We start from the raw sequence: 26,534 nt of genomic DNA, 5'->3' as shown, positions 1-26,534 counted from the left end.
AAGCAAAAATTAGGTGGATTAAGTACTAAACACCATTTCACAAAGAGACTAAACGCAGCTGATAAAGAGAAACGGAGAAAGTTATTTTGGTATAATGAATGCAATTATTGATAAACTAGGAATCATGTACTGTAAATGCCAACTTGGAAACAATATAAAATTATCTGACTGTTCAAATGAGGACTACATGAATTAAAATAGTTTTTAATATAAAATTTACCCTTCCTCCTGTCCCCCATCCCCCCAACATGAGAGTACTCCCTACTGTGTCTGGATTCTCAGGAATCAGGGCTTAAGGAGTTTTTCCTAGAACTCTTAAGGAAACCATATGGTTTAAGGAGCACTTCCCAGAATTTTCCACCAAACCCCAAGGGGTTTCTGCTGATCACATACGGTGGTCTCTGTGAGCTCAGTCTCTTCTCTCCATTTTAATCAAGAACAGACCAAGGGTATTTACCAATTTTAAAAATCCATCCAGATATTTGGTTTGCCTTGAAATCAACTCCTGCTCAATAAGTCCAGCCCAGTGAGACAGATCTGGCCAAGGCAATCAGGTTTCCTGCCTCCATCTGCTCTAGGAAGTTGAGGGGAATCCCCAACTCCTTAGACTTTCCTTTGAACTGGCTCCTTCTCTAAATGACTTCAGGTTTGACAAAGTGACCTCAGAATTGGCCTGAAGCCAGCGGAATATCCTCCCAAGGGCAGGATTCAGCCCTTTAAGTCATCACCCTCTGAAGAGAAGCTGCAGAGATCCTTCTGAGGGGTGGGTATTTTTCTTTTGATCTCAGAAAATTCTTATCAATGAGGTCAACTTTGCCTCTACTTTCCTAGAAGCCATGGCAATGTGCTATCAGCTCTCTTTTGAAAGCAATCCTGCCCCTACAACCAAGCTCATATTTTTCCGTTCTATAGCATCTGCCCTTTGCCCGGATCAGTTTCGAAAACCATCCTCTAATTAAATTAGATATTTCTTTAGTTTTCCCATGTCTCTCCATAAATGCTTAAACCAACACATACCTAACTGCTCTCTTAGAGTAAACAGTTCCCTCTGAGTTCCACAGCCACACCATTTATTTCAGGATGGACAATATTTTTCTCGGTTACCCTTTTCTACCAGTCATCTGTGAGTAGGATATTCCTATTATTGATAGCTCTGGGTATTCTCTGCAGTTCTCACTTCTTCCTTCTTCCTTGGAAAAGGTTATTAATTATCAAAATATCTTACCCTCTGCCAGGGTGTTAGTGCAAGAGGAAGTGTGGAGTAGAAAGAGTGCTGTAGTTCCTTCAAGTGGGATGTTATTGCTCACATTCATGAATAACTGCTTCCTTGATACCTAACTCATCTGAAGCCAGAAAATACCCAGAGAATCAGCTGTCCCACCAAAGTCTCCTACCAGTAGGATTTTGATGTGTCCTGATTTTCCACTTTGGAGGAATAGTTCCCCATGATCTGCCTCTGAGAGAAGAGAGTTGAGGATGAGAAAGTTGGGACAGTATTTCTGGCAGCAAAAGAGCTATGTGGAAGCATGTTGATACTATGTTTAGCACAAGGTTCATTCTCATGTGTGATTTAGCTTTTTTTTTTTTTTTTTAATCAGGAAATAGGATGCCCTTATACTAAGAAGAGTGTTTGGCTTATATAAGTCACTGTAAAAATTTAACGAGACTATCATTGAGATTATGAGAGTGCGTAGTGCTGAGGTGGTTTTTTCAGCCAATGACCAGTCTCTGAGGGCAGAGTTTGGACTGCGATCCCTTGTGAGCAAGAAGAGGAAGTGAGTAACAGAAAAAGATGATGAGGAGAGAGAAATAGTCACAGGTTCCAGATTTCCTTTGTTTTTCTTCCCTTTCTTCAGCTCAGGTGGGAGGGAAATAATAATTTTAAAAGTCTACAAGTGTTATTACTTTAGGGCAATAGAGATAGAACGTTTAAAAATAAGTACAAATAAGATAAAGTAGACGTCTTCTGGGGAATTTTGATTTGTGGAAAGTGCAGAGACAGCTGTAAGGTTTCTTTTCCATCCTACCTGAAGTGTTTTTTGACTGCCTTCTCCTGCATCTCCCAATTCTTTTAATCCACAGTCTAATAAGTGGTAAACTTCAAAGTAAAATTATTCAAATAGAAAAACAAAAATAGCATAGCAGCATACCTAAGGCCAAATTTGAGAAAGTTACCTTTCTTTCACATTCTATGAGTTTGGGAAAAAATAGGAGTATAAAATTGTGGAGAAATAGATGTCTTGGTGTGAGAATACATCTACTGGGGAAGAGAGGTCACGACCTCTGGGATTTGCCACCTTAGGAGAGGAAAGTCATCTCTTTCTTCATCCCAGGGTCTGGCTCCCCTTCCCAGGCCAAGTGCTTGGGCTAAAGTTATTTCTTGCTGAAAGGCTGCTGAGGGAAGAGGATCCCCCAGTTTTGGAGTTTGATTCCTAACGAAAACACTGTCAGTTCTAAGCTTCCAGCAGTTCTTTGTCTTGTGTGTTGGGGGGGAACATTCCTTTGTTATGGAAGACCACCACAAATACCTTTCTTTGGGTTGGAGAGGAGGGAGACCATGTGGTTTCCAGGAACTAAAATCCTCTGTTATTCCTATAAAAGGTTGACTTCATTGTGGGCAGAGTTAGATCTTTGCAGATTTTATTTCCTTTAGGAAAATACCACTTTTCTAAGTATGACTTAGACTGCACTGTTATTGAAAATTATTTGTTGTTCTTATGAAGTGTGTGTATGTGTACATTTTCACAGTTATCCACAGGCAATATATACATAGTATAATATAATATGTATTTTATATATTGTTTATATTAATACATTTATATGTATATATAATTTCCTATATATTTATATATAAATATACAATATACTAGTATATGTTACATATGCATATGTTATATATATGTATATACATATACATATATGTTATGTAACATTACCATGTAACATATGTAACATACATATGTAACATATGCTAGTATATTGTATATTTCCACTTGAATACAATGTGTTTAATGAAAATCAAATGTCAACTAGGTTACTGAGAGGTCAGGGAATTAATGTGCTTATTTTAACTTTTCTTGAAAAGACTTCTAATGAAGGTTGAAATTTCAAGAGCTCTTAGCATACAGGAAAGGGCCAGAACTTGGCAAATGGTATTGGAGGGTAGGGCATAACCCGATAGATGTCAAAGATGGGAATGTTGGAACATTGGAATAAGAGGATAGCAAGAAATTTAGCCTGAAAGAAATGAAGATGTTATAAGAGAGAGTAGCCTGGCAAGTATTAAAAGTGGAGAATTCAGCAGATGGTGCTGGACTATATGTGTGCAGTGAGCTATGTGATTTGCATAAATGAATTGGTCTGAAGTTAGGGATTTATAAAAGGATCTGTATTTTAAAGCTAAAAGGGATTTTGAAAGAGAAAAGAACGTTTATCTAACAGTGTGCCCAGGATAATGTTTCCATACATGTATTTTCAGGGAAGGGAATAGCTCTGGAGCTAGTTAGACATAGTCTCAAATCTTGGTTCTTCCACTTTTCTGCTTTGTGACCCTGGGCAAATTAATTAACCTTTCTGAGCTCCAGTTTCCTCGTGTGCAACACAGGGAGAGAAAGTCTCCCTTTGTAAGAGTTTAGCGTGAGTAAGAATAAGAAAGTTCGGTGAAGTGCATGGACTATTGTAGCTACTCTGTAAGTGTTAATTTTTTGCTTTTCTCCCTCGCTACACTTTGTCACCACTTGAGTTTGAATGACCTCTACTAGGCAACCTGGACACATCTGGTGATGCCAGGTCACTAGGCAGTTTCTAGGAAGGCAGCTACTCCTTTCTGTTTCCTAGAAAAGCACAACAAGTAGTGCTATCATGGAGACAGCAAAGGAGATGGCCAATCGGCTGTCGCTGAAGGTACATTATTTAATCCAGGGGCCAAGTTAGAGAGAAAGGCACTGTGAGATCTTGTGCATTATAGTAAATGGCAGGCACTCAGCAGATCTGAGTGGAACAGTAAAGCATTTATTAAGGAAAAAGTGTTTCTTGATGAGCCACTGGGATGATGAAGCTAAGCTTTTGCGTTATTGTGGATATAAGATGAAAGCTATGTTTCAACTTTGAGATAGTATTTCCTCTGTCATTTCCTGGCATATTTATTTGGACATTAAATAGACACGTGATTGAACTTTGAACTCACTGATTGGGATTCACAGGGAGCAGAAGCTCCAAAAAGTCTGTGAGGTCGTTGTATGCTCTTACCTCAGCTCTCTGAGGCTCCGGCGTTGTCTTAGTCTCCTGGATAGATTTAAAAGGGCACTGGCCCAAGCTTCTTCTCTTACCCCATTTGTTTTCTATGGCAAAATGTACAAGGATGATCATGTCTGCATATTGTACAAGTCAAGAGCCGTGTGACCTGTGGTTTTCTGAACTTAACTGGTAGCTCTTTCCAATATGTAATATCCACCCCATTCCTGGGAATACACCCTAGGAGCAGATATGTAGATTTGTGGATGTGTGGACATGAGACATAGTACCCTCTACTGGGGCTGTGGTCCTGGTGGGCAGACGGGAAACAGACACGCTGAGTGGTGTGTTCTCAGACAGTAACTGGAAGGATTGATGTCATTTTATAGTCCATATTTCACAATAAGGCACTAAGCCTAGCTCTCTGTCCTCTCAGAACTGAACCATGTGCACAAGCCTAAAAAAGGAAAACTAAAAGCAGAACATGAGGAATATGTTCCATTATAAGCTCAGGAGAGAGGTGAAAAGTTTAAGTAAATGAAAAACAGAATCATTGTCAATGGTTGGATATCATGATTCAACATACAAATGCATCCAGCCATTAACCAACTGCTAACTGTTTTTGGGGGGCAAGGAAAGTACTACATGATATAAGATAGATATTTAGCTGTTTTCCTTAGCATGATAAAATACAGCCTTTCAATCTTTTACCAACTCTTATTGCTATGGAGAAAGAATTTTAACAGAGAGTGAAAGAACAGACCCCTGCCACAGGGAGATGAAGCTGGTATAATCAGAGGAGAGAAAAGACCGTATTATTTAGGATAAACAAGAAGGGGAGAGCAATTTAATTGGTTCCTGATGTTCCACATAACACAGGCCAGAGCTCTTAAAACCTAGTGGCTTATTTTTATTTGTGAACAGATTTGATTTTTTAAAAAATGAGTTTTCCATCTGCGTTGGTGGAATTCCAGTCAAGGGACTTCGATCCTGGCTGCTTTGATCTTGTGCTCACCTTTCAAAGCCATGAAAAGGTCTTCTTTTTCCTCTATGTAAAAGTACTCCCAGCCAATATTTAATATGAAAGAGATGTTTATCAGACTTGGGATGGGCATATTGAAGCTATTCAGGAGTTGGACCTTTCTTTCCCTGTCTCTTCTTTTTCTCATACACGTGCTTTTTTTCCTACCAGCCTGCATCCCTTGACTCTATTTCCTGTTGTGAGTTTATACAGCTGAGGGAGGCATAGGTGACAATTAAGTTATTATAAAAGTAAATGAGAAGAAAAAGGATTGAAGAGGGATTGCTGTGTATGGGAGAAATGTGCATTAATTCAATTGCAAAAGCTCTGACTGACAGCAGGCTGTGATTGTTTGAGAGAGCTGGCAATTTCAGTAGTCTGTTTGCCAGATCTTAATGTGAAGTCCAGACTCCAAGGCGGTATTTGGAAGATAATTCTCAGTGGGTGCTTCTGTTACTTTTTCCCTCCTTCCTATCTCTAGGAAAGCTGTCTATAAATTATTTAAATTCAGCAAATCAAGCAGGTCTCTGTGAACGTTTGCAAAGAAGACGGAATTTATTTTAAAAACCGACTGATGATAATAAAATAGATCTTTTTTCAAGTGAAAGAAGCTATCTACTTGTAGTTCCTGGATACAAAGCCCAGTCATCTGAGACAATTCGAGAGCAAACTAACATTTTTCAGTTCACTTTCCACATCATGTTTTTTTATAAACTCCGATACCCGCCAGTTAACTTACATATAATTAGCATTGTTTCTTGGGCAAGGTAAACATGGTTATAGCATTTGTGTCTCTCCCAATATTTAAAGCAAAACACTCAGTAGAAAGAAATGCCTTCCTTTAAGGAAAATGGCTTTTTGATTAACCTTAATTTGCAAAATAAGACACAGCAGGATGAATATTTGCACGTCAAAAGAATTCATTATTTGACAAAAAAAATTACTACAAAATTCCTTTAAATTACAGACTCAGGGAATATAGTTTAAATATACTTTTTTGTTTTTATTAATGTTATGATAGATTACAACCTTGTGAGATTTCAGTTGTACATTTTTGTTAGTCATGTTGTGGGTACACCACTTCCCCCTTTGTGCCCTCCCCCCACCCCCTAAATATACTTTTATTAAGCATAATTTAATTAATATGCAAGTTTTCAGTAACAGCAATTACAATAAAAACAGTAAATTTCTGAGCAGTTTTCTTTTGGCTTTTTGTTTTTAATAAAACAACCACCACAGACTTTGCCCGTATCATCCACTTCCTCAGCCAATAGATTTTGAAGAGATCTCTTCATATTCTCCTAACACAGAACTCTAAAACCACATGGAAGAATGAAACCTTTTTATGTAAGGGCTATAGGATGGAAGCTTTCTCGAAAAGTAATTAGCGAAATTGTGGTGAAGGATAAAGGAGGCAGGACAATGTCAGCTTTTAAATGTCCATTTATCACACATTCCAGATGATGGAAAAGAAATGCTGGAGCAATAGGTCAGCTGTTTTAATGTTTCTCCCTGAATCAAGGAGGGAGGGGACGTTATGGATCCCAGCTGTGCTTACTTTCAGGCTTCCTGGCTCTTTACCATTCTGTAGTTTGTAGTCTACGTGGTGCAAAGCTCAGGGGATATTTCAGTCCAGCAGCTCTTGCCCAAGTTAGTTTTCTTTTCTTTTTTATGAAGAGTATCAGATACTTGTAATGCTCAACACACCGCCATGATGCACTTAAATGCCAGGACAGGACAAGAGAGAGAGGGGTCGGGGAGAGGGGGAGAAAGAAAGGGAGATGAGAAAGAAGGGATGAAGCAAGAGTGGAAGGGAGGAAGAAAGACTAGAAAGGCAAAAAATGAGCCTAGTGTATTCCAGTAAGTTCCAAAGAAGGAAAAAAGGAAGAGAGAAAGGAAGGAAGGAACCAAAGGATCAGGAATTGAGAGGACTGAAGGCCTTACCTATTTTTTTACTTCCTGAGTTTTAGTGTGCATCATAATTACTTGGAAAGCTTGTGAAATGAAGAATCTCAAGACTTGCCGACAGTTTCTGGTTTGTCTGGAGCCCGGGAATCTGCATTTTAACAAGAAACAAGTTCATAGTCGTACTGGTGTTGAAGGGCTGTTTCTCCCAGGTATTGGGGCCTGTGGAAGTTGCCTGAAGATGGGCCATAGGCACAAAATGAAGTCCCATAAGCAGAAAGAAAGAACATTTCAGAGGGAACTAGGGAACGTGGTCAGAGAGGTGCGCAATGAGCAAAACAAAAAGGACACTAATGAGATGTGGGAGAAAGCGTGTTAAAAGCTGAAGCGAGTAGCTAGAGAGAGTCTTTTTAGCTTATAACATCCAGATTTGCCTGTTGAGATGAAATAGAAGACAGGAAAAGGAGAAGAAATAGAAGATGACCAAGTTGCTGTTAAAGCATTTATTAAATCAGCCCACACTTCTAGCTAAATTCCCTGGTCATTTGATCAGTCTTATGTCCCAACATTTCTCTTTGAGATACTTATTGCACCATAGCAAAATCATAAGAAAGTCCTATCAGAAATAAATGACTGATTGAATTCATTGCCCTTATTCTCAGAAGTTCTACTGAGGTGCCTACCTTCTGTAGAGAGGAAGATGGAATTTCAGAGGAGCTGAAAGGAAATCACATTCAGAAGAGATAGGATCTAAAATCACCAGTAGAAAGATGGAAGCCTGTTATTCCCTGCCTCAGGAAAGAAAACATCAAAACTTCAAAGTTCAAGTGCCTATTTTAAGAGTTTAGAGTTCAAAATGGCATCTGGTTAGCCACTGGTGATTACAAAATTTCTATGTATGGAAGGCTTGGAGGCAGCAATAGGGTTGGAAGGAAGCCTGAAGTTGGGTTTGCATAGCATTTTACATTAAGTTTGAGAAAGTCAGCTGTTCATCTCAAAGGATAAAGGGTGATGGGGATTATTGGTGGTGGCTTAGGGGTGGCTAAAACCATCCCAGACCCTTTTCTGGTGTGCCAACAATGAGGCTACTACTCCCTGAGGCAGGCTCACACAATATCTCACTAAAACATCTATAAAACCACAGGAAAAATGAAAACATGAGTCTTAAAGAGACTAATAAACTGTTGCCTATGTTCTGGAGGGGACTGGACTGAATACGAAGACCTTAAAATAACCTCTGCACACCCTCCCACCTGAAATGAAGGAAGGTGGACGTCCCCACCCCTGCAGCCTCTTCGTTTCAAAGCAGACACTTGCTGGTCTACCAATCCACTCAGTGCCCTTGGGCCATCCTCGTGAAGGCATCGGGGAACATCTGGATCCCCCCCATGGCACACGCACGCATGGGATGCCATCTCTGCGCCGCCTCCCTTTGCCAATGCTGCATTATATCTCTCACCCAGTGTTAAACATCACATTGAGCCACTATAGATAGGGCTTCTCTAGACCCAGGCGAGCAGTCCACTAACTCCAAGATCCTCATTTTCCCTAACACATTTTCTAGATGTTTTTTATTGACCTCCATGCTAAGGGGAGGAGAGTGAGATCACTGGGACCTGACTTTATCCTCTCTCTTCTTTTTCTTCAAACTCCACTAGAAAAAGAACAGATGGACTGTCATTCCTTTCTGTGTGACAGGGTTTGCTTACTGAGTTCTCTCTGCTTTATATGTGTAGCGGAACTCTATGATCAAGTCAGCAGTCACGTGAGAGCTTAGGGAATTTAGAAACTCCTTTTCTCTGTGGGCAAAGGCCCTTGACAGTCAGAAGCTGACCATTAAATGCTTTCTTTCTCTTGCATTCCTGCTGTTAACAGTCCTAATTACCCCTGACCCTTATCCAAGTCAGATGGAGGGTCAAAAAAGGAAAACCATACTAAAATATTTCCGAAAATATTTTTCATATTACACAGACATTCCCCCAGTTTGTCATTGTTTTGAGCGTTGCTTGTTTTTATTTATAGCCATTTTTAATTGTTATGTGATTCCCTTATTGAATAAGGGAGCAGACTGCCGCCTCAGGACTGTCGCACTTAGCTTCCCTTCAATCTGCAATGCTCACCCTCACCCCATCTTCATCTCCTTATCTGCTCTCCTCAGGTCTCTGTTCAAATGCCATCCTTACAAAAGGTCTTTCCTGACCATTCCATCTCAAATAAGCACTCCCCTAATTACTTTGCATTCACTTTTCTCTAATCTTCTTCATAGCACTTATTACCACCTGACGTATTATTGGTTTATTGGTTGATTTTGTCTCCTCCCATTGGAATGTAAGCTCCTTGAAGGAGAGGTATATTTTGTTAACTGTCATATCCCCAAGGTCTAAACTTGGACTTTTCTGCATTTATTAAGATGTATCTTTTTCCTCCTTTGACCTCATTTTGGGATGACTTATGAATAAAATTACAAATCATTTTTAAATTCCTAGAAGTAATTTTATGTAGTTATTTTGAAAACGTATAATATTGCCATCTGTTTTATAATGTTGCTTTTAGAATATTTTCATCTATATTTATAAGTCAATTGATTTGTACTCTCTTTTACTGTATTAAAATCTGTATTAAAATCTTCTTGTGCTTCTTGTGATTTTTGCTTTAGATAGATATTGCAATATCATTTGATCCACAAAGGTTCATTAGTACATCTTTTGGATAAATTATACTGTCTTTTCATATGAGCTGTCCATCTTAATCTCATTTAATTTTTTCCTTGAATATTACTTATTCTGAACTCATAATGCCATCCATGAGTTTTTTAAACTATCATTTGCCTCGTATTTTCCCATTCTGCTTATTTTCAAATTTCTATTTTCTTTTTGTTTTGGGTCTGCTTCTTTTAAAGAGCATATAATTGTTATTTTGTTCGATCCCTCAACCCTTTTAAAAAACTTTAAAAATTTTTTCAACTATGCCTGTACCACGTGTGTTTTCTGATTATTTAGAAACAATTCTCAAACATCATGTCATTTTATATTTAAATATTTCAATGTATATCTCTAAAAGAAAATAACTCTACAAACATAACCACAGGGGCCAGCCTGGTGGTGTAGTGGTTAAGTTCACACTCTCTGCTTCGGCGGCCTGGGGTTTGTGGGTTTGGATGCCGGGCATGGACCTACACACCGCTTGTGAAGCCATGCTGTGGTGGCATCCCACATACAAAATAGAGGGAAATTAGCACAGATGTTAGCTCAGGGATAATCTTCCTCACCAAACAAACAAAAAATCATAACCACAATACTATTATCACACTTACAAATTAGTAATAGTTCCTTAATATCATCAAATATCCAGTCACAACTCAAATCTCCCAATGGTTTCATTTTTTTAAACAAAATTTATTTGAATCAGAATTGAACTAATGTCCATACATTGTGATTGGTCAATATGTCTCTTAGGTTCTGTTTAATCTAAAGTTCCACCTCTGCCTCTGTATTTTTTTCTTACTCCTCTACCCTTTAGTCAAATCCCCCACCTACAACTGTCCCAAGCTGAGTTGTTAAGAGAGAGCCCTGGGGCTTGACGATGAATGGTTTTCTTCACTGGTAGCTTCCCTCTTCATTTACATTTCTCAGGTTTCATCAATATGGTAGACTGAGTCAAGTGCAACAGGTGATCTGTCCCTGCTGCTTCTGCTGTGTCCCCGGCTTAATCCTGGTTTCACTAGATAATACAGATGAGCAGTGAGAATCGCATGTAGTCACTTACGTAAACTCCCTGAAAATCCTCACTTTCCTACTTTCTCCCGTTGTATCCTGGGGCTGAGGAAAGGGTGCTGTTATAGCTAGGGCCTGTTGTGCCATCTCTTATTATACCATGCAAGTCTGTCCCACCAGTAGCGTCTCTCTGTAGAAAATGTGTACTTGGAATCTGTTTATTTTCAGCTGTCAGCCTTACTCACCCATTTTTGTAAAACTGGAAAAGTTTTATCAACATCCTATTAGAATCATCTGGCATTTCATCTCCCATATCTCTCTTCCACATCGTCTATCTTCTCTATTAAAAATTCCACGGGCTGGCCCCATGGCCAAGTGGTTAAGTTCACACGCTCCACTTTGGCAGCCTGGGGTTCACTGGTTTGGATCCTGGGTGCAGACCTACACACTGCTCGTCAGGCCATGCTGTGGTGGCGTCCCACATAGAAGAACTAGAATGACCTACAACTAGGATATACAACTATGTACTGGGGATTTGGGGTGGTGGGGGCAGGAGGAAGGTTGGCAACAGATGTTAGCTGAGGGCCAATCTTCCTCACCAAAAAAAAAAAAAAAAACCTACAAAGTCCACAATCCCATCACAACACTATTCTCTGGTTACACTCTGTTCTAGAAGTCCAGCAGTGGACCCATAAATCTGATTTATAGAAATGCCCATTCTGCTACTTGTTGGTTTTGCTTTTATTTTTTTATTTTTGGCAATTGTATTTTTAAATCTATAAGAATTCATGCTTGCTTTCCATTTACTACTTTCTAATACAATCTAAGGGAAGCCTGTTTTAATTTCGTCTATGCATTATCCTCTAAATCTCATTGGGAATATCAATTAGAATTTTTTTTTAAAGTTCTATTTAGTTTTCTCCACTACCGCTGTTTACTGAGGCCGTTTTCTCTGATTTTTCAGAAGAGAACCACTCTCCTTTCTGGTGGCAGACTCTTTCCTTTCATCTAGTTATTTTTCACTGTCCACTCATTTATGAATGAAGGGTTAGAACGGTCAGCACCAGTAGCCAACATGGGCTTCCTTAACACTCTTGTTTAGGGTGTGTTTAATATTCCTTGGTAGTCCTCTTCCCTTCACGTCCTGCCTGGTCTAGGGCAAGAAATGTAGGGATCCTGGATAAGGTGAGTCAGCTGGTGAAGACTTTCTTCTTTTCAAGATGTGCAAGCTAGAAGTAGACCTGAAGAGCCATCTCAGAACTGCCCCGTTAGTGAGTTCTTGGGTGCCAAGGCCGTGATCAATTTACTCTATTACTTGCCCGAAGTGAAGTTCAGGCTGAAAGATATGCCAGCCTTTCTGCACATGGGGTACTCAAAGTGGCTTTCGACATCCTCTGGTTTGCACTCTGGGGACTGACTGAGCCTCAACCTCCCCACTCACACAGCCTTTGCCTGTGGAATCACAGGGAGGTTGACATCTGGTTAGAGATGTAGTTGCCAGTGGGAAGCAGGAAGGGGTGACCATGGTCACTGAGCATGAGTGGGGTTCTGTTGGTATCCTGAGCTGTTTCCACTCCCCATCCCCAAGGCGGTTTAGTGACGAAAACTTCCATTTAGCAGAATTTTTGACTCCATTCTCTACTTCAGAAGCTTGCTACAGAGAATTCTCCATTTAATTTATTTGAGCTGTCTTTACCAAATGAAATCTGGAAATAAATGTCAGAATTGGTCACTCTGTATGAGGGGCAGAAGCTTAGTGGACTTTGTATTCATTATTGTGATGTAATGGTTAATCACAGTGCTCACCATTCTCATAGCCGCATCTAAGGAAAACTGCCCTGTTCTATCCTATACCCTGCTAGTGGAGGGAATAGCCCTAGGCAGGTGTGTTTTGTAGCATAGAGCCTCCCCTTTAACCCGCAACATTCAGTTGTCAGGGAGAGGAGAGGGCATCTAAACCAAAGGCAGCCAATCCTTTAAGGAAGCCTGGAACAAAAAAGTTCTGTCCAAATAGGGATGAGCTGGGCTAATCGATTATCACTCTCAAGAATTCAAATGAGGAAATGTGGTGAGAATCAGGCGACGGCAGGAAGAAGAGACGATAAAAAGGTGTATGGAGAGAGGTCTTGAGGTACATCAGGGATCATGATGAAGTTAAAATTATGAAGAAGCAGAAAACATTTCATTTCAACAAAGGGCTTAGAGTCAAGTGTGGTGAATTCAGTTGATAGTAGGAGAAGCAAGAAGACACAGAGAGACTAGACGTTGAGAGAGCAATTGAGTCCCCTTAAAGGTGGGCTTCAAAGTGAGTATCTACTACCCTCCTTCTCTCAGAGATCCAGATCCAGGCACCATGAGATCACTCAGAGCAGCAGAGTGTGCCTGGACTGAGGTATGTCTATGTCACTTATACCCTCTGGCTTTTGGGGGAAGATGATTGGGCTATTAATCATCAAACCATACACTTTTCTGAAGTTGCGAAAATAGAAAAGCGTCAGATATTTTATGGGAAAAAAGTTTCTCAACTTTCATTTTTTCCTCTATTTGCACTTAAAATTACAGAGAGAAAGAAATAGTATTTTGTTCTGAAATATTCAGTGAGAATCGTTAGCAGAGTAGGTGCAGTCTCCCTGATGATTAAGAATGACACAGAAATGCCCCTCACAAAATCCAAGCAGGCAGGTCTTTTAGAAATGAATCAAAATGAAGTTCTAATAGTTGAGGGGCTTCCCTGTTAATATTTGAGCACAGATGTTTGCTCTCATTTAATAAGAGTGTCAGATTTGTTGTCAGAGAAGAAAGCAATCGGTGATGGCTGCAATAGCTTATAGAGGCTGAAGAGAGAAAAGACCGTGGCCAGATGGAGTGCAGTTAAGGAGACATCACGGAATGGAAATTATCTGTTATGAAAAAGTGGAGAAGGTCATGGTGAAAGATTCAGAAAAATAGGAATATTAGAATAGATGCTAAGCTCCTATAGAAAAAAAGAGCTCTAAAATACAGGGGCTTCAATAACATAGGAATTTATTTCTCTGTCAAGTAACAGTCTAGTGGTGAGCGGTCCAGGTTGGTGGGGATGTTGTCTGCACTAATTGTTTGAAATCGGATCAAGTAGAGGAGGAAGAACAGAGATGGAGGGCAAGCAAATTTCTCTTAAGCAAATGATATAGAAAGTGCAGGCATCTCTTGCATTCACACTCTTCCACTTCCATGGATGAGAGCATGGTCACAACTGACTGCAAAGTAGCCTGGGAAGTGCAGGCTCTAGCTGAACATCCATGTGCCCAGCTAAAATTCCACTATTAGGGAAGAAGAAAAGAAAGGATTTCTGGTAATCACCAACAATTTGCCACGCCAAGTGAATCCCTATATAGGGAAGAAAGCTCCTGAAAAGTATGGAAACTAAGGTCAATAATGTCTTTCCCTAAGAGCCCAAAACCATCTTTGTGGGTTACTGGCCAAAGGGCAAGTCTCTGAAGTCTGGCACAATAGCACAAATGGAGCCTCTTAGATACCACCATAAAACTTCAACTATTGTTGAAATCGTTTTCTTTTTCCTACCTCCCCAAGGATTCTTGGTGAAAGCACAGAATATTTTCTTTGACTTTCTAAGAGAGACAATCTACACTCTCTCTTTTAATGCCCTGAAAGATTAGCTCTGCTCAGGGATATCCTCAAATCTCAACCCTTTTCTTTTTCTCCAGAGCCTTCTTCAAGTACTTCATTGTTTCCCCTCACAAAGGAAAACAAGGCTAACTCTCTCCAAAGGGGCCAAGGACTCTTAGTTCTTTCATTCTGTCAGAACTCTTTGGGAGCCCAAAAAGCTTAAATAAAGATTGGAATTTGTTGGCTTATGTAAATTAAAAGTTCAAGGGACGCACTATAGGTACACCTTGATCCAGGGGTTCAAATTATGTCATCAGGATATTATCTCAATCCCTTTATGTCTCTAAGTGTACTTTTCTGACTGTTGGCTTACCTCTTTGGCAAGTTCTCATTCATGGTGGCCTCCAACATTTCAGGCTTTCAGTTTCACAACTCCAATTGTAACAGGAAAAGAGAATACAGCCTTTCTCATCAGCTCAAGCAAAAGTACCCAGGATTGTACATCATTGGCTCTGATAGGATCACTGGCTCATCTTTGAATTAAACAGACTGACTGTGGAATTGAACGGCCAGGACCACACCATAGGAAAAGGTTAAGTCAACACAAAACACTAGAAAGGAATATCAAGGTGCTGTTAGCAGAAGGGAGAACGGAGGCTGGGCAACAAAATAACGACACATGTTCTCTACCCATCCACTTGCCTATGCAGTTGACAAATCTGAACTAGTGTTAGGGTGACTCTTAAATACCTGCCTTTGAGTAAGGATATTCTTTAAAGTCCTTTAAACTACATAGTTTCCATGATTCTTTCTCTTGCAGTGTCATTCTCCAAATGTTTGTCATTATCAGGTCCCATGTCCTTTTACCTTGAGGGCAGGCACATGCCTTCTTACTGAGACCTACTGATCATGAGTCACGTCACAGTAATTGAGTTACATCATAGTCATTACCAGTTTGCAATTGTAACTCTTTGCAGTTTTGATTTTACAGCCCGCTTCCACTTTCTGTAACTTCATGCCTCATTTTATTTCTAATGCAAATGGATTACTTTTTAAAAAAAAGTTTCATTACCCTCTTTAAGATAATGAGGGACACCAAGACTAGAGCGTCCATAGCTAGAGTAATTTGTAAAGGATTTCAGGAAAGAAAACCTCCTTTATTTCTTAAGCAGAATAATAGACCTCTCCAAGATTCAGTACAGATTGGTCCTATCGATAGGTGGTTATACACCCTAGCATATTCTCTAAGGCTTGAAACAGATAAGACATTTGCCACAAAAATAGCAAGACCTTGTTCACATTAATGAGGATTAAATAGGGAGCAGGGAATCTAGGTTACCATTGTTCTCTTGGAGCAAGCTAGATTAGTTGGGACTTAAACAATGTAGTGTTGGGTGAGGTGGTTATAACACAGACTCTGAAACTTTTTTCCCTAGGTTGAAATTCTACTTCTACCACTCACTTCCTATTTGACCTTAGATAAGTTACTTGACTTCACTATTTCTTCATTTCTTCATCTGTAAAGTGAGACCAATAACAGCATTGACCTCACAGAGCTGATGTGATCCTTATATGAGTTAATAGGTATAAAATGTTTAGAAGAGTGTGAGAACTATGAAATTAAGGTAAGAGCCATGTAAGTGTATAGTAAGAACTCTGTTCGTTATTAGTTAATTTTTCACAAATATTCATATATCCATATTCAAAGAACAAAGTGAGAGAAGTATTATTCAGTAGCAAATTCCTTGAAGAAACAACCAAAGCACAAAACCCACATTTTCTTTTTATGAATCTTGCCTAAATTACCCACATCTGAGTAAGAAAGTGGGAATGACATACTAATGGAAAAACAGGCTAATAAGCCTACCCTAGTTTCTCATTCAAGAGGTGGAATAATTTATGGGAAAGCTCTCAAGGCTTCTAAATGCTGCAATCAAATCACTATATGGAGAAAGCTACAAAATCAAATTGCAAACAATGAAAACATCAGTTTCTTAATGGAACAGTTCCAACCATCTGGCATTCATATGTTGTTTGCAGGGGCGGTTATTGTGCAGACATAATGACCCAGTCCCACCTCTAGGCAAGAAGCTTTCATGAGGGAAGTTTACCCTGGCCATTTGTAGCTGGTTAATGTTACCAGAAGAGGTTTTTTTTTTTTTCTTCACTGTTCCACTGTTAATGTTTCCAATTTGGACTTTTTTCAAGAGAACGCAAATAGAAGGAGCTTCAAATATATTTGTAGAGTGCAAGAGAATGGGCAGGAGATTTCAACATCTTGGAAAGAAATTTTTTCTTCAAGGCAGTTTTTAAAAAAGAGGTACCCTCTTACATATGCTGGATACAATCTTGATTATAATCAATTATCTCTAAACAGGTTTAAATTAAATATTGGATAATTCTCTTAGTACACATTAAAAGCTGATTTTGAATAAAACTTGGAACACAGAAAAAAATGGCATTTCATTTTTCTTTGAATGAACTGTCAATTTCCTTAGCATATTATCTTCTCCCTTTACATGGAACTTAACCTATAGTTGAAGGTTCATTCATTCACTTAAAATTAATTAACCCAACAAGTATTTACTAACCCTTTACTAAGTATTGGATACTACTGAATTAGGCATAGTTATTTAACAGAGTGTAAAAAGATGAGTTTTTAAGAAATGAGAACAGGTGTGTTATGAAAAGGACAGATTGATAAAAAACTGTTAAAAGCATGAGAGATTTTTTTGAAAAAGGTAATTGGATAAGATGAAAAAGAAGATGGAAGACAAAAGGGAAACATGCAAACAAATTTAAAATTCAATGTAAGTAAAATTGATATTGGAGTGACTAAAGAGAAAAAATGCTATAGGTAATAGAATCAATCATGTGGATTTCACACTTTATAAGCTCTCCTAAGAGGCAGGGGGAAAACACAAAGAGATAAAAATGACAAGAGGGTAACTGAATGGAGAACAGAGCAAAATGAGCCAATATATGGATAAGGCTATTTCTGAAGAAGACAGAACAAAGAAAAGAAAAGGCAGTGATTAACTATATAGTAGAAGAAAACTTTCTTGAACTTATTCTATAAAGATTTATAAACCTGTTACATAAAGACCTAATTTTGTAGATTTGAAGGAGTTTCTAGGTTACAACATAGTTTTCTTTTTCCTTTTTGAAGAGAATAGAAAACATTCAAAGATATGCAAAGACTAAAATACATACCACCCATAAAGCCTTGTTGAAAAGTGCGAAAATTACTCCAAGTGTCTGAGTTGTACCAAAGTGAGAGCATTTAAAAATTATTGTTAAGAAAAAGGATGAAATGAATAATTAAGCATTCAGCACCAGAAACTAAAGAGGATTACAAACTAAACCCAAGGGAGGCAGTAGGAATGATTTGACTCTAAACAAAACAATGAGATACACACAGCAGAAAATGAATAGCATTGATAAATATATCCTATATATTTCTTTTTCTAAAGCGTAAAAAAAGACCTTTATCAAAGCAAAGCGTTAGGAAAATGAAATATTAATCTACAGTACTAGGATAAACAAAGGGGTAAATACCATAACAATTCTAATACAAGCAACTTGAAAATCTTAACGAAATGACTATTACATGACAGTTATTCAAGCATAAACAGTAAGTTAACTTAAAAAGGACAGTGATTGTGGAAGATACTTATTATGGGTTGGGTTCCCTGGGAAGTAGACACTGAGGCTGAGTGAGGAATGCAAAGGGTTTATTGGAAAGTAACATCTATGAAAGAAAAAGGTAGAGAAGCAGGATAGGGTTGGGGGAGCCATTAGACCATGATACAGACCCCAAAAAGTTTTGCTAGCCCACTATGAATCTTGGGAGCAAATATGGTCCATTGGAGAAGTCTCTCACTGGACAGTAATAGCTAAGCCCTTGTACCATCTTCCTGTTCAGTCATTGACCATCGTCCACCATGGGAAGAGCATGATCTTGGCTGTCACTTTGCTCATTCATTGGCTGAAGGGATACCCTAAGAAGAGGGTAGCCTCACCTCAAAAGCTACAGACAACACTGAAAGTGCTAAAAGCCATGGACTATCTGCTAACCACACTCTTTCCAGTTGGTCAGTGAGTTCTTTCTTCAAACAGATCTGAATGGCACGTCTCCATGTCTGCCATAGTCTACTCCTTGCTTCACATGGATCCACGCCTCCAAACTTGCTGAGGAAGCAGCACTTCCAGGCATCTAGTGGGCCCCTCTTCCTGAGGAAAAACTTAGAAAAGGGAAGTGAGTGGGATTAACTACAGCCTTCATCATTGCAGTTCACCTCAGGGCCACAACTGGTACTTATGCCCTCCTCTCATGAATTATATATTCTAAATTCCCCTCACCTTCAGCTAACACCTCTGCCAGTCTTGGTAACTTACATGGTGAGGCACAAACCTCATTCCTCAGGGGTCTGTGTCCTTGGTAACCACACTCTTCTTTAGTTGCTATATTTGTTTATTCACAGTCACAATCAGGGAAGGGAGTACCAAGAGGCACCCACCTGGGCCACGCGAGTTCTGCACATTTTCCTCCATGTCCTCATCTAATAACAGCAGCCCTATCTCCTCCTGCTAATTATCAGGGTGAATTATCCCTGAAGGGATTGTGACTGCACTTGTCTGCTGGGCTCTAGACACAAGGACCCCAAACTGTCCAGGCAGCAATCATAGTGTGTAGTTCAATGGAGCTTTGGCTCTAAGACTTTTGATTCTGGTAAGAGTGCAGAATGTCTACCTTGCAGATCCCAGAGTTGTGTGGAGAGAAGCACAAAGTCACACAGTAGGTCATTGAGAGTGATGTTCCCACCCTCTAACTTCATGGACTCATGTATTTTTCCTATTGGCAACAAGGCACCACATAAAGGTCTCTGATCTAATGCATATACTGAATCCTGAAAGATGGTTCCCCATCATGGTAGGGTACTATCTCCAAGTTGGTGCTTCAGCTTTGTCTTCAGCAGGACATTCTATCCCTCTGCAGGAAGCTTCTGGATAGAGCAGTATGTGATAAGACCATATGATTCATTCTTGAACTTTCTTTACTGTAAACTAAAAGCCTTGGTTGAATGTTGTGTGGGATTCCATGCCTGCGGATCAGGCATTCCAAAGGTCCTGGATTGCAATGCTGGTTGAGGTCCTGAGGGCAGGACAGGTAATGCCATATCCAGAATAGGTGTTTATTCCTGTGGAAATGAACCAAAAACCCTTCTAGAATGGAAGAGGCCCAACATAATCAACTTGCCACCAAGTTACCAGTTGGTCTCCTCAAGAAACAGTCCATACTAGGGGCTCAGAGTTGGTCCATGCTTATGTCTATGCTTGGGGCTTTGAACTGGTCCCTGTTGCTGGCAGTTTGGACATTCAGAAGCAGCATTAGAGGAATCAGCTTTGGTAAGTGGGAGTCTGCACTGTTGGGCCTATGCATAGTCTCCCTCTCTGCCATGGTGGCCACTTTATTCATGTATCCATCGTGCAGGTGACAAAGGCTGGCTCAGCATTCCTGTTTGTGGAGATGAATGGGAATTCTACCTCTTCCCTCTCCTTTACCAGTTGGAAGGATTACAGAAAAGGGAGGATCGTGTTCTTTCAAGTTCATCTTGGAATAGATTATGACACAATGTAACATACACTTGCCAAAACCTATCTCTAACGGGTCAGATCCATGCTCTCTAAGTCTAAATTTCTACAGGCCAGTGCAGATCTCTCCCTGGCAAGAAGTCCACTTATTGTTATTGTTGTTAAGCTTTCAGAAACTTAAAGTCCCAGAAACGGGTTTTAAAGATAACTTTTCACAGACACTTTTCATGATATCTTCTTGGAAATTGGAGATAAATTAATCTCATCAGCAAATTCTATCCAGGCTCAATTGCTACCACTTCCTTCCTTCTGATGATAGTGCATCTTCCCAGGGGTTTTCAAGTGTCTTCCGTTACTGTTTCAAACTCCTTACACTCCATCTGTGCTCTGAAATGAGCAGTGACTTCTGCGAGGTCACCTCTTGTTTGCATGGCCGTATCTTATATCAAATTTGTTCTTATTCTAGGGTTTGTAATCTTTCCATGGTGCAGACACAAGGTGGCCAAGGGTTCTTAACAATCATGGCTAAGAACTCCATGCTTAGTGGATGTTATGGACTGAATTGTGTCTCCCTAAAATTCGTATGTTGAAATACTAACCCCCAGTACCTCAGAATGTGACTGTATTTGGAGATATGGCCTTTAAAGAGGTAATCAAGGTAAAAATGAGGCCATACGGGTGGGCCCTAGTTCAATAGGGCTGGTGTCCTTATAAGAAGAGGAGATTAGGACACAGACACATGCAGGCTGAGGGGAGGCCAAGTGAAGACATGTGGAGAAAACCACCATCTGCAAGCCTAGGAGAGAGACCTCAGAACAAACAACGCTTTCAACATCTTGATCTTGGACTTCTGGCCTTTAGAACAATGGGACGATAAATTCTGTTGTTTAAGCTACTCAGTACTGTAGTACTTTGTTATGGCAGCTTTAGCAAACTAATACAGTGGGTATGAGTCTCAGTCAATAAACTTAGATATTCAGGAAGTATTTTTCTATATTTCAGATTAAATTCTTACTCTGGATTTCCCATTCCTCAGGGTTCGTGGGTAAACACGAGCTCAGTTCTTTTGGAGTTTTCTTCCATTCTTAGAGAATTACACACACCTATCCAGGTCAGTCACCATTCCAGAGTTTTATATAATGTCAGTGTGTTCGAGGGGCCCATCTAGGATTGGTCCTTAGAGGTTGCCTCTAAGACTTCCTTTGTCTAAGTCCACTGCTGCCATGCTACCCATGAGACATGAGCATCTGTTACTGAGCTATTCTAGGTGCCATCTACCTAAACAAATTTCACAGTCTTTCCTTCTCAAGGGTTTTGCATTCTTCCCACAGCATTGCCAGGAAGCAGGGCAGAGGTGCCCTCTGATCTCAGGATACAGACCTCTCTCTGTCGCTCTTCCACTCGAAGAGTATTGTTTTTCCCTCGAGTCTATACATACCACTCTATGCCTGTGAATCCCCTTCTTCTAAAACCTTAGGCATTCTGTAAAAATTTTTGGCTCTTCTGTTTTCTGTTTTGCCATATACTTTCCTGAGCAATGAACACAGAGCATATGACTGACTCTTCAACAATGAGAGAGAAGAAAGTGGAAACACAGGGAGAAGAAAACATGGAATAAAAATCTCAAACTACAGTCCTGTCATATACCTATTCTATCCCACTAAAGACAGAAGAAACTATACAGTATTGATTATAGAAATATATTTTATGGTTGTATAGAATTAGGATACTAGCCATGGAAAATCACAGTCTTTATACATAGGAATATCTATTGACTTGTTTACTATAAAGTTAACTTTTATAAGATATGTTTATCATGTTTCTTGGTTTTACACAGGAGTACAATCATTTTCTGCTCTTAGATGTTGTAGCGTTCATATGTGTTTAATCACAATGGTAGTCCCCAGAGAATATAATGGCTGAACATTCTTTCATAACAGTTTGTTTTAGAAATACCATCGTATGGATAGACCCAAAAAATTTCACCTGCATTAAAAATTATTTACAAACAATAAATTGCACCAATCTTAAGTGTTCAGTTCAGTGAGTTTGAACAATTGTATACACCCACGTTACCACTACACAAAGCAAGATATACGACATCTCCCTCACCCCAGGAAGTTCCCTTCTGTGTCTTTTCAATCCCTACTCCCTAGGCAATCATCGTTCTGTTTCTAACATCATAGATGAATTTTGCCTGGTCTGGAACTTCATAGAAATGCAGTCATGTAGTATGCACTATTTTGTGTCTGTCTTCTTCTGTTTAACCTGTTTTTGAGATTCACCCATATTGCTGTGTATGGCGGGAGTTTGCTCCTGATATTGCTGACTAGTCTTCCATTCATATCCATTCTCTTTTTAAGCCAAAGTAACTAGTAGATCCCCAAAATTTAGTGGCTCAAAGAACAAGGAATATCTTTTCACATAAAAGTCCAGAGAGGGTGTTCATGTCAGTAGGGAGGCTCTCCTTCACGTGGCCACTTAGTATCAGGACTTAGGGCTGCCTGTCATCTTCAAGCCATGGGTTCCAAGGTTGGTGTGGGCATCACCATCCCAGTCAAACCAAACGTACAAAGAGCATGAGGGAGCACGTGTGAGAAGATTTTAGGGAGTCCTAGAATCTGCAGAAATCACTTATGTGTACATTCTACTGGAGAGAACTCTGTTATGTGGCCTCAACTACTTGCAAGAGAGGCTGGGAAATCTAGCCTAGCGGGTGCCCAAGAAGGCAAGAATGGATATTGTTGTTAGAGGCCTCTGCTATGATAGCTATACTCTACATTTATCTGTAGAGCAGTTTCATAGCTTTGATTAGATTCTGAAAGGGGTCTACATTCAAAAATGTTCCAGGGGCTGGCCTGCTGGCATAGTGGTTAAGTTCTTGTGCTCTGCTTCGACGGCCCGGGTTCACAGGCCTGGATCCTGGGCATGGACCTACACACCGCTCAGCAAGCCATGCTGTGGCAGTATCCCACATACAAAATAGAGGAGGACTGGCATAAATGTTCGCTCAGGGCCAATCTTCCTCACACACACACAAAAAAAGTTCCAGAGCCTCCTGTTAAGGGACCACTAGTACTGCTGATTCCACCTTGCTCTAGAAGATATAATAAGCTATCAAGTCAAAACAACAGGATAACATAAAATATACATGGCTTAGGAAAACCCTCTGATGCATTTTTGCCCAGGGTGGCCCAAAACTGTTAATATTCCTTGGAATACTCATTGCAGGACTTGAGGCTGACATCATATCAACTACTGGAACTCACACAAATCCAGCATATTAGAATCAGCCATATTTTATTTGAAAGAAAGGAGCAGACTCTTTTATGGTTTGCGCTTTTTGTAACTTGTATAAGATATTCTTCTCCACCCTGAAATGATGACTATATTCTAAAAGTTTAGAAGTTTTATTTTGCAAATTTGGGTCTTTACATCATTAAGAACTTATATTTGTTTACGGTGTGAGGTAGAGATCCCGTGTTATTTTTTTAATTTAATATCTATAGAGAGAGTGCTAATTATCTCATGTTTTTAATTTTCTTGAATCAATAATTTTTGGTACTTTACATTTACTAAAAAGAATCTATTTTATATAAGCTGTTAAATGTCTTAATATTCTCTTAGTATTAAAACTCTACTGAAACTATAATTATAATCTCATTCATAGTCTTATTTCTTTTCTCTTTTTTCCCCACGACAAGTCTTACTAGAAATTCACCAATTTTGTTTTATAGAACTAGCTTTTGGGTTTTTTAAAATTTATTTATTTATTTATTTTTTGGTGAGGAAGATTGGCCCTGAGCTAACATCTGTTGCCAATCTTCCTCTTTTTTTTTTCTCCCCATAGCCCCACTGCATAGTTGTATATCCTAGTTGTAGATCATTCCAGTTCTTCCATGTAGGATGCTGCCACAGCATGGCTTGATGAGTGGTGTGTACGTCTGCGCCAGGATCTGAACCAGCAAACCCTGGGCCACCGAGGAGGAGCTTCTTTGTATCCAGGTCTATTTTTAGCTCTAAAATTACACATGTAACAGAAAGATGTGATAAGAAAAAGGTGAGCAGGCGGTCACTGTGTTTAGGATTTTCATTTCATTGCAGTCTAGTCTTCATACAGGGCTGCTGTACACACAATTCCAACTTCTCCCCATTTCTGGAGTTTTCTTGTGCCACTTTTACCCTAAAGAGTGTTATTTTTATTTTATTTTTTTACTAAATTGGGCCACCTCACCCACCTCTGCCACTGGCCTTTTAAAATAGAAAGGTTTCCTAAGGAGAACGAGGGGAAAAACACCAGAGAGGCACAAATACCCCATTTTAAGGAGGAAGAAACCTACGCTGGGGGGACCTGAAAAACCTTCCCAGGCAGGCTGAGTTCTCTCAGGGCACTGTTTCACCAAAATATATTCTTTGACTCTGTCTACATTAATAGACTGGGGGGAAAGTTTCCAACAGATCTTTTTGCTGATAGCTTTGATTATTCTGTAGTAGAAAATTTCAAAGACTTTTTGCCAGACGGAAGGGAACGTGGGAAGGAGGAGAGAACTGGCATGACCATCAAACTCTTCTGGATAAACAGTAGAGCCCACAGCAGTGACAGCAACTTTTTGGTCCTAAATGCTTTGCAAATTATAATCCTTAGACCACTTGATAACATCAATAATCTGACAAAAAGTCTACAGTATCCTTTAAGATATTAATGTAAACTCTGCTTGAAATACGCTTCATTAAAATTCTCTTCATTTGGCAGAAAATGTTTGTTCTCACTTTGACGGCACCAGCTATCTTTGGGTCTGGCTCTGCTGAAGTCATTTGAAGAAACAAATCTAGAGAAACAAAGCTTGGCAGAGGTTAAGAGAGAAGGTCTAGGCCAGAAAGCATTAGGGTGACAATCCAAGAAAGGGAGTAAGTCTGAATGGCCAGAGGGCCACAGACAGACAAAGACATTAGAGAAAGCATATCAAGGTATCCTTCTTCGTCTCCATGGAAACAACCTCATCCACTCGAGTGTTTCAAGAAGCTCGTTCAAATATATTATCTTACTTTGATAAAGACAACTTGGAACCCAATACAGTAGACTGTACTGGTATTAATATCCCGTTTTACAGATGAGAAAACTGGCTGACTTGGAACACCACACTAGTTTTGATGGTTTCATTTCTGTGCTGAACTGGATTCTGTATCAGATTTCATTTTCTCTCTCCTTGTACACTGGGTGTGCAACCTACATTTGACTTTAAAGTTGTTGACCTAAAGCTGGCTGCAGAGTAGTCTCATTCAGACAGGTCCACGCTTGTCACGAAGACAGGTCTGTCCAGGCTGGCCTTGTGTTTTGTTCTCCATTTCATTTTAGGCCACAGTAGACCAAATAAACAGGAAATCAAGTGTTTCCCGGCAAATAGCTTAGAACTCTGAACCCACATGTATTGTGAGGACAGAATTCCCCACTTGATGTTAGAAATCACCAAAGAGTAGTTAAGCATTTGATGCATAGTTAAAGCAGAAGCAGCCGTATTTCTTAAGATGGTAAGAGAGAAAATCAATATATTGAAAAATATTCAAGCTAAGTGGTAGACAAGAAACTCATTTGCACTTTTGATGTATGAGGAAGGACGAAACATTAAAATGATTAATTTTTAAATTAAGTAAATAATTATTTAAAAATATTGATATTAGTAATATAATAATTTAATTATTTTAAATAACAATTTTAAATATTCTTTTCATTAGATATAGAAGTTTTGGTATTGAGAAATCTAAAAGTAAATGAAAGGAGTGTGACAGGGAAATTAGTTAAGTGATTTTCCTGAGTTGGGTAGGGCTACGGTTGACAGTAAAAGCACCTTTCAATATATTCTTATTTTCTTACCAATATATACATTTTATTATACTTAGATTTTATGGTGGATGTTTTCCTATTCATCCCAATATAACACTTCTTAGAGTTTAAGATCAACTCCTCTCATTGTCTGTGAGATAAGAGTATCTACACGAACACATGAACATAGCACTGTGCATGTATTAAAATTTCTATTTTTTTTCACATTTTAAATGGATTATTGTAAAACAAATCATAAATTGGTAGGAAAGGAGAGAAGGCAGAGCCATTTAAAGGTCATTTTTTAGAAAAGGGGATTTGATGGGTTGTTTTAAAAAGGAAACAGCTTCAGATAGTAATTGGCTAGCAGCCAGGGCTTAACCTTGAGCACCCCGTGGAAACCACAAGGTGAGCACAGTCAAGGTTCTAAGCAGTGACAAAGGGGAGATGGTTATGTTCCCCTTGAAGCATACCTCACTGGATGTTGAAAAGTTTCCATCCCTTGCAAGAAGTCTTCCCCTCCCCGCCCACTGCGGTTTACAGTGACCTCTCCTTTCTGCAAAGCCCAAGATTCCCGAATGACCACCACCACTGCAGCCCTCCCTCGCTGTTCTGGGTTTCTTAGACGTAGCGGTATCAG

At 39.5% G+C, this 26,534-nt stretch overlaps 1 protein-coding gene across 5 annotated transcripts in view; it reads left to right on the top strand.

The window, feature by feature from the left end:
- LPAR1 (lysophosphatidic acid receptor 1) overlaps positions 1-26,534 on the top strand; it is a 353,585-nt gene that overhangs the window by 193,827 nt on the left and 133,224 nt on the right. The gene's annotated exons all lie outside the window — the stretch shown is intronic.

The sequence above is a fragment of the Equus przewalskii genome, chromosome 26 (assembly GCF_037783145.1).
Source record: "Equus przewalskii isolate Varuska chromosome 26, EquPr2, whole genome shotgun sequence".
Taxonomy (NCBI): Eukaryota; Metazoa; Chordata; class Mammalia; order Perissodactyla; family Equidae; genus Equus; species Equus przewalskii.
The sequence above is the reverse complement of the archived record's forward strand: the minus strand, read 5'-3'. Positions and strand labels throughout refer to the sequence as shown.